This window comes from Apium graveolens, chromosome 11 (assembly GCF_009905375.1).
Source record: "Apium graveolens cultivar Ventura chromosome 11, ASM990537v1, whole genome shotgun sequence".
In the NCBI taxonomy this organism is placed as follows: domain Eukaryota; kingdom Viridiplantae; phylum Streptophyta; class Magnoliopsida; order Apiales; family Apiaceae; genus Apium; species Apium graveolens.
This window is the reverse complement of record NC_133657.1, coordinates 107,957,397-107,964,004: the sequence shown is the minus strand read 5'-3', so window position 1 is coordinate 107,964,004 and position 6,608 is coordinate 107,957,397. Positions and strand designations below refer to the sequence as shown.

General features: G+C 32.6%; 1 long non-coding RNA gene across 1 annotated transcript; it reads left to right on the top strand.

Annotated features, from left to right (window-relative positions):
- Positions 1-2,310: 2,310 nt before the first annotated feature.
- Positions 2,311-6,103, top strand: LOC141697847 (uncharacterized). The gene is made up of 2 exons (XR_012564860.1): positions 2,311-2,469; positions 5,597-6,103. It is a non-coding gene; the product is annotated as an uncharacterized LOC141697847 (long non-coding RNA).
- Positions 6,104-6,608: the final 505 nt, after the last annotated feature.

Sequence of the window (6,608 nt, the reverse complement as noted above, 5' to 3'; positions counted from 1 at the left end):
ATGAAGGGAGTTAAGGTGGAAGGAGTCGAATTAGTTCTAGCAGGGCAGAATTTTGTACTAAACGTTTAGGTCATTTTAGATGAGTTTTAGTAAGGCCTTGGTAGGCCTGAGCTCAGGGGAGTTGGGACTTGGTTCATACTTGAGTCCAGTAGCTTTAGAATCAATAAAAACTTGCATTTGGTTAGGTGCACACACACAAACCCGATAGCAGCTCAGAACAGGGCAGATTTGAGTAAACTTGACTTTTGATTGATTATCATCATGTCATAGGTTAGGCCTTCATGGGGACTTGGTCTAAATAGATATAATGAAGTCTTAGGAAGATTAACAAGTCATTAAAACCAGTAATTGAATTAGATAAATGAGTTTTAAGTTGGTAAAAACAGGGCAGTTTGGAAATCAGGGGAGGCGGTTTTGTGTCAATTTCCACTTAAGTCCTAGGGAGGCCTGAGTAAGGTCTTTGAGTCATTCCAACTTTGAGAGTCAATTTAGATTCTTAATAACCTTTTAGAGTTGGTTTGGAGTAAAGGCTCAAGGTGGAGATACCCTATTTTCACCAAAACACCCGAGAGTCACCATTAGAGTTGCCTTTAGAAACTTTAGAGAAGTGCATTGCATTTGTGTATCTTTTAAGTGAGGCCTTGATGTCAAACCAATTGATAAAGTTAGCTTAAATTCATAAGAAGTCATAGGAGTCAGAATATAGTAAAGGCCCAAGGTAGAAATCCATATTTTTGCCAAGGCATACAATTGGTGTCAAGGTGTACATTCGGTAAGTTAAGTAGTGTGTATTGCATTTGTGAGTTATTTGAAGTGAGGCACAAGTGTGCCTTACTAAATCTAGGGTGATTTGAGGTCTTTAAATGAGAATTAGGAGTATTGGTCATGATATTTGTATGTTATATGGTTAATTTCTTACGTGACTAAGGTTGTAAATACAGTCTAGGTATGTACTATTAATTAAGTGATAAATTGCCATGCCATTTCTTGCTATGTGTTATGTGGTTTATGTGATGCATATATTACTTGTAATTAGTAGAATTTAAGTGTATATATATATATTTATAGTAAACGCGAAAGGGTAGTTAGAAAGAGTTGTGACGAGGATATTATTTATTATAGGTTCAAGTAGGAGGCCAGGAAAGGAGCCCATAGACAATTCCATACAAGTGCTCAGTAAGCGTAGTCTAGGCAAGTGAACTCTCAACTTACCTCTATAATTTTGTTTCTTGTGAATAAATTCCCTGTTAATGCATAACTACAATTTAAATAGAATTAAATAGTCCCTAACATCACCTAATGATTAGATCTTGGATTTAGTTAACCGCTTTCACACTTGAATTGACCCATTTTCATCACATATTACCTCACACCCTCATGGATACCCTACAATAGTCCCTTAATATATCATGTGAACCCTAAACCCCTCACAAATTTGAATTATTTCTTTGGGAACCCTGATCTTAATAACATTCCCTCAATTTTAGAAAACTTGTCACTTGAACCTTGACAATACCAACCCTTGTTATCTTGTCCTTGATCAAAAACCCTTTGAAATTAAAATGAATTGATTAAAAGGAATTGGATGGTATGTTCTGGTAAGACTGAGGTGTCAGTCACTGTTAAAACATCAGTAGCGGGGAGCCTGATGGTTTTATATGGCCAATGTGTGACGAGGATCCTTAATAGTTGTGAATCACTTGTTATATGGTTCAGAGCTTTGATGTGGACATATCACCCCTCATCACTCATAGAGCCGTGAGATTTCCAATTCCATTCACTTATTAAAAACTTGATCTTTTATTTGAGATTTCATATTGTTGATTATCTTCTGTTATTGTTTTATTGAGTATATGATGCATTGTTATTCACTGTTATTCACTTGCTGAGCATTTTGCTCATTAATATTGTTATTGATGTTATCCCTTCAGTGAAACCCGAAGATGGTTCGTTTCAAGCAAACCGCGCGTAAGAATTCCGGGGACTCGGGGTATGCCTACTGTCAGATGTTGGAGCAGGTGGGGAACTAGTAGTTCCCTAATTTTTATAAACTTTGGGTTTAAAACTTGGTAGTAATTTAACTTAAGATATTTTGGTCTGTAATATTAAAAGATGTAGATGTTGTTCAAACTCATTCTTGTGGATCTGGGGATTGTGGTTAAGGTTTGTAGCTTTAATATTTTATCTTTTTGTAGTACTTTACTGTTTAATTAATATTACACATATTTCTGCTAGTTAGTAGTGTGGGTCCATGACAACTACATTTATATATAAAAAAGAAATCAAATTTTAACCTGTATCCCGATTTTGACAACTACATCCTGTCTAGGTCGTTACTGCTCCCGGGTCTGTGACTCTGATTACCAGAAACTCAAAGTTATCCGACTATTCTATCCTGTCTATCCAGATTCAATCTCCAAATTTTATGAACTCTCTCCCACACTAGAATCTTCGTCAACTAATATAAAGGTAACATCAACTTTTACGAACTCTAACTGCGTAATTTGTGATTGAAAATGTTTATGTTCAATTGATTTTTTTCTTGGATTTGATGTTAAATTGTGTTTGTTGTTTGGATTTGATAAAGTGTATGTTTTGATTTTATTTTAATAATTTTTATTGGTGTTCTGTTGAACATGTTCGTTAGACAATTTTGATTTAGTACTCATCTTTATACATCTAATTGGATTGTGCTCAATAAATACCATTGCCAAGTCTATAGCTAACCTGATTTTATATAGGAGAGTTTTCAACTTCATCATAGTTTAAGAGGTTTGCAAAACCATTTAGGAAAATTATAAAACATAGATAAATCCCTGTTCAGTTTTTCCAAATGTAAAAGTAGTCGATCTAAAGATAGAAGATGAGATAGTTGTAGAAGTATGTGAATGATATAAAAAAATAGAGTAAGGCGGCTTCGCCAAGTCTAATGATCTATAAACCAAGGCACGTCTCCAATATACAAAATTTGTACAATTTTTTTTCCTTGTCATTCATATAAATATTAATTACTTAAGAAGCAAAGGCCAGGAAGCTCTGAAATTTTAGCAGAAAGCAACAATATTTAAATATTCAAGAAGAATGTTTGATTTGCAGCATAAGATAATAAATTATACATATACCAAATTGGTTGTTCCACTAGCTGATATGTGGAAACAGTATGGAGCAACATTCAAGTGAGATAGGATTATTCAAGTTGTAGGTTTAGGAATCCGACTCCAGTTCCTTGGACTCAAATTTTCGGAGATCAGGATTGTTTCATTGAACAAGACTAGGTGTTAGACAACTACACATTGACCTTTTGGTTTTCTCTTGTGTGTACTCACTTTGTTATACAAATTTTGAAGAGGATAATTTAAAAATAATGTAACATATTTGTATTGTAAAATAATGTAACATATATATTGGATGGAAAAAGGAAATATTAATAAGTATCAGCATAAGTCCGTAGTCTTTCAGTTTTAAGGGAAGTAGGGGAGGTGTTATTGTAGAATGAAACAAATTAAGAGACTATAGACCAACTTCACTTAACACTGATCATGATCCATGTACATTCTCCACAGTATGGTAGGACTTGAAGAGAACAAGTTGTGTCTTGGAAATTTACCTGAAATAGGACTGCAACATGGTGGTAGGGCTCAAATTGCATTTTTGTTAAATGAAAAAAAAATGAAAATCCAAGAAATTACTGGGAATGCTTAGAAAGTTTAGAATAATACGATATGTCCTTGCCATTTCTCAGTTTCCCTTTGAAGTTGGTAGTACCACCGCTAATTGTTTCTGTTATAATATAAACAAATTTGCTTATTCATGTTCTCGATTTTTAGTAGTGAAGAAAAAACTTTGTAAATTTGGACATATAACATTTAAGTTTATGACTCAGTCATCTCAATTTTTGAAACTTAATTTATCAAAAAAAATTCAGAAGCAAAGTTGTAAAGGATGATTCTTTTATCCTATCGTACAAAAGGAGGAGGTTCAGTCTTCAGTATAATTCTTCAGGACTTGGTAATCATCCTAATTGAATGAATAGTCTTAAGTTCTCTATTATTGTTCTTCTGCTGAGTTTTCAGCATGCCCTTTAAAAGGTATCAACCATAATTCTTGCAGGTGAATAATTATTGTGACTACGATATTGTTCTCCCCACCCTGCATATCAAAGAAATATTGGAGTGCAAATCGGTCTTTCCAACTTAATTATAAATTTTGAAATTCATATTAGGTTTGCATTATAATAATATCTTTATTTGAGCCGCTTTGAGAGTACAATACATCTTTATTTATCTGTGGGGAGCTTCATCAGTCTAAAGTAACATTTTATAACAAAATACTAATGATATCTTTTTTTTATTTTCTCTTTTTCCTTTTTCTTTCCTTGCTTTTACTGATAGAAAGTTATTTGAATAATAAAATTCATATTATGTTCATAGTTGATGATTAATTTAGATAGGCTTGTGTGGTTCAAAATGGCGAAAGTGTAATCTCTATTAGAGTATCACTATTGTTTTCATGATATAGGACTGAAACCTGGAGTTTGATTTATATGGATTTGATCCAATAGCAATTCTGATGAATAATAAGCATCTACATTCACCGACTATTAAGTTGTTACTTTGATTATATAATTAATTGACAAGTAGTATGTTAGCATCATGTATCGGTCATTCAATTTGAAATTCATAAATTTAAAACCTGAATTTTCTGTCATCTGCTCTCTGTTATTCGTACTTACCAGAGTATTTTCTGAAAATATAAGATTATAAAATGGTCGAGTTATAGAACATGAGAAGAGTATATTTTCAATAATATATGATATTCTGCAAATTAAACGAGAAATGAATTCCCTTATTATATCAAGTGCTGCAAGTCGAATTGTTACCGACCACTATAACAAGTATCAAAAAATGAGGTTATTGGGCTATGTGAAGTTGTAACCCCTCTAAAACATGACCTCTAATATCATGTCACATAAGCAGCTCACAATCATATTGCTACTATTTTTATGCAGATTTTTAAAAGTTGAATTTCTTTATACAATATTTCATTGGTAGATAGATTGATGAGGACTTTTTAAGACATAGACAATGCACTCTGATTTCGCTGATGTACATTTAAATGCGACTCTTATCTATACATATGAGATTACCAACTATATATGAAATATATAGGGAGATTAATACTTTTTTAATATTGATCATGATCATCTTATACAAAACTCAACTATATTAGCAGCATGGGTTAGTTAATAATTTTTTACACTTATTCTTCGTCTACTAAAGGTAATTTTGTTTTGCATCAGACATAGAGTGTAAGGCCCCAGACTATATAGGTTCGTGCACATTGTTAATATGCATTACAAGTGTAAGAAACATTTAAATATAATTTTTATATAAAAAATAAATTCTTATATATATTATACATAGTATACTATACATCAAATTTTATTCCTGGAAGTTCTCACAAATTATATGTATTAGATTTGATTTGTGCAATAAACACCAAATGTTAGGGCTTTTAATTAAGTGATAAAGATTGCGGTGAACAAATATTTGTTTATCGTGGGTCAAAATAATTTGTGTTGCTTGCTTCTATATAGGTATGCAAAGAAATAAAGGGTTTTCCCATCACTGGCAGAATGATTATTAACTGCTCTATTTGGGTAAATCTTGATGAAAATTAAGCTACCTGACAAACAAAACCTTCAAGATTGGAAAGCTTTCCCAGAGTAACAACCATTTGATCATTCCATCATTAATAGATGTTACAAACCAGTTTGAATTTATTTGTACTATTAAACTGCCTTGACCAAGTTTGGTTTTTCTAAAAATGACTGTTTTACAGTGGCAACTCTTATGCAGATTTTTAACATGAGCAGGTTATTGGTTACATCATTTTTCTTGAAGGAATTTGTCAATGTCATAGATTGTCACTCTGTTTATTCCTTATTTGTACCGAAGTATTTTGAGTTCTGATTAATTTATATGACCTTCACCAGTAGGAGAGACATCTCCACGTACCTCTTCTAAGGTACATATATAATACCTGGGTGTATAAATTGTTGATTTTAACTCTATAGATTTTTAATATTTTTAAAATTTTGTGATTTTATGTGTTTGTTCATGAAATGAACGTTGTTGTAATAATATAATGTACATATAGTGTTTGTTATGCAAAAAAATTATTAAAAATAATGAAACACCACAATTTCGATGTCCCGAACATACATGTGATCAGGTTGATATAGATCTTTCATTTGAATTGAAAGTGTTTGTACGTGAGACATCTGCCTGGATGCATTACCTTGGTACCTTACTGGTGATAAGAATGATTTTCTCGGGATTTATCCGAATCTCCCCTTCGACATTTTTCCGTCTACTCTTAAAAAGACTGGAGGCCTCCAAATGGAATCCCTCATGAGAATCGCCCATGGTATATTTAACTGTTTGGTTTAATTGAGTTCTAATTTTGTTAAAATTAAATGTAGCTGGTCATAGATGTTTGGTGGTGTTTAGTTTTCAGTGGCCCATCGAGATTAGAGGGAGACATACATAGGTTCTCTGACATGGATGGGTATAACTCAGGATGAACGCTGGCGGCATGCTTAAAGG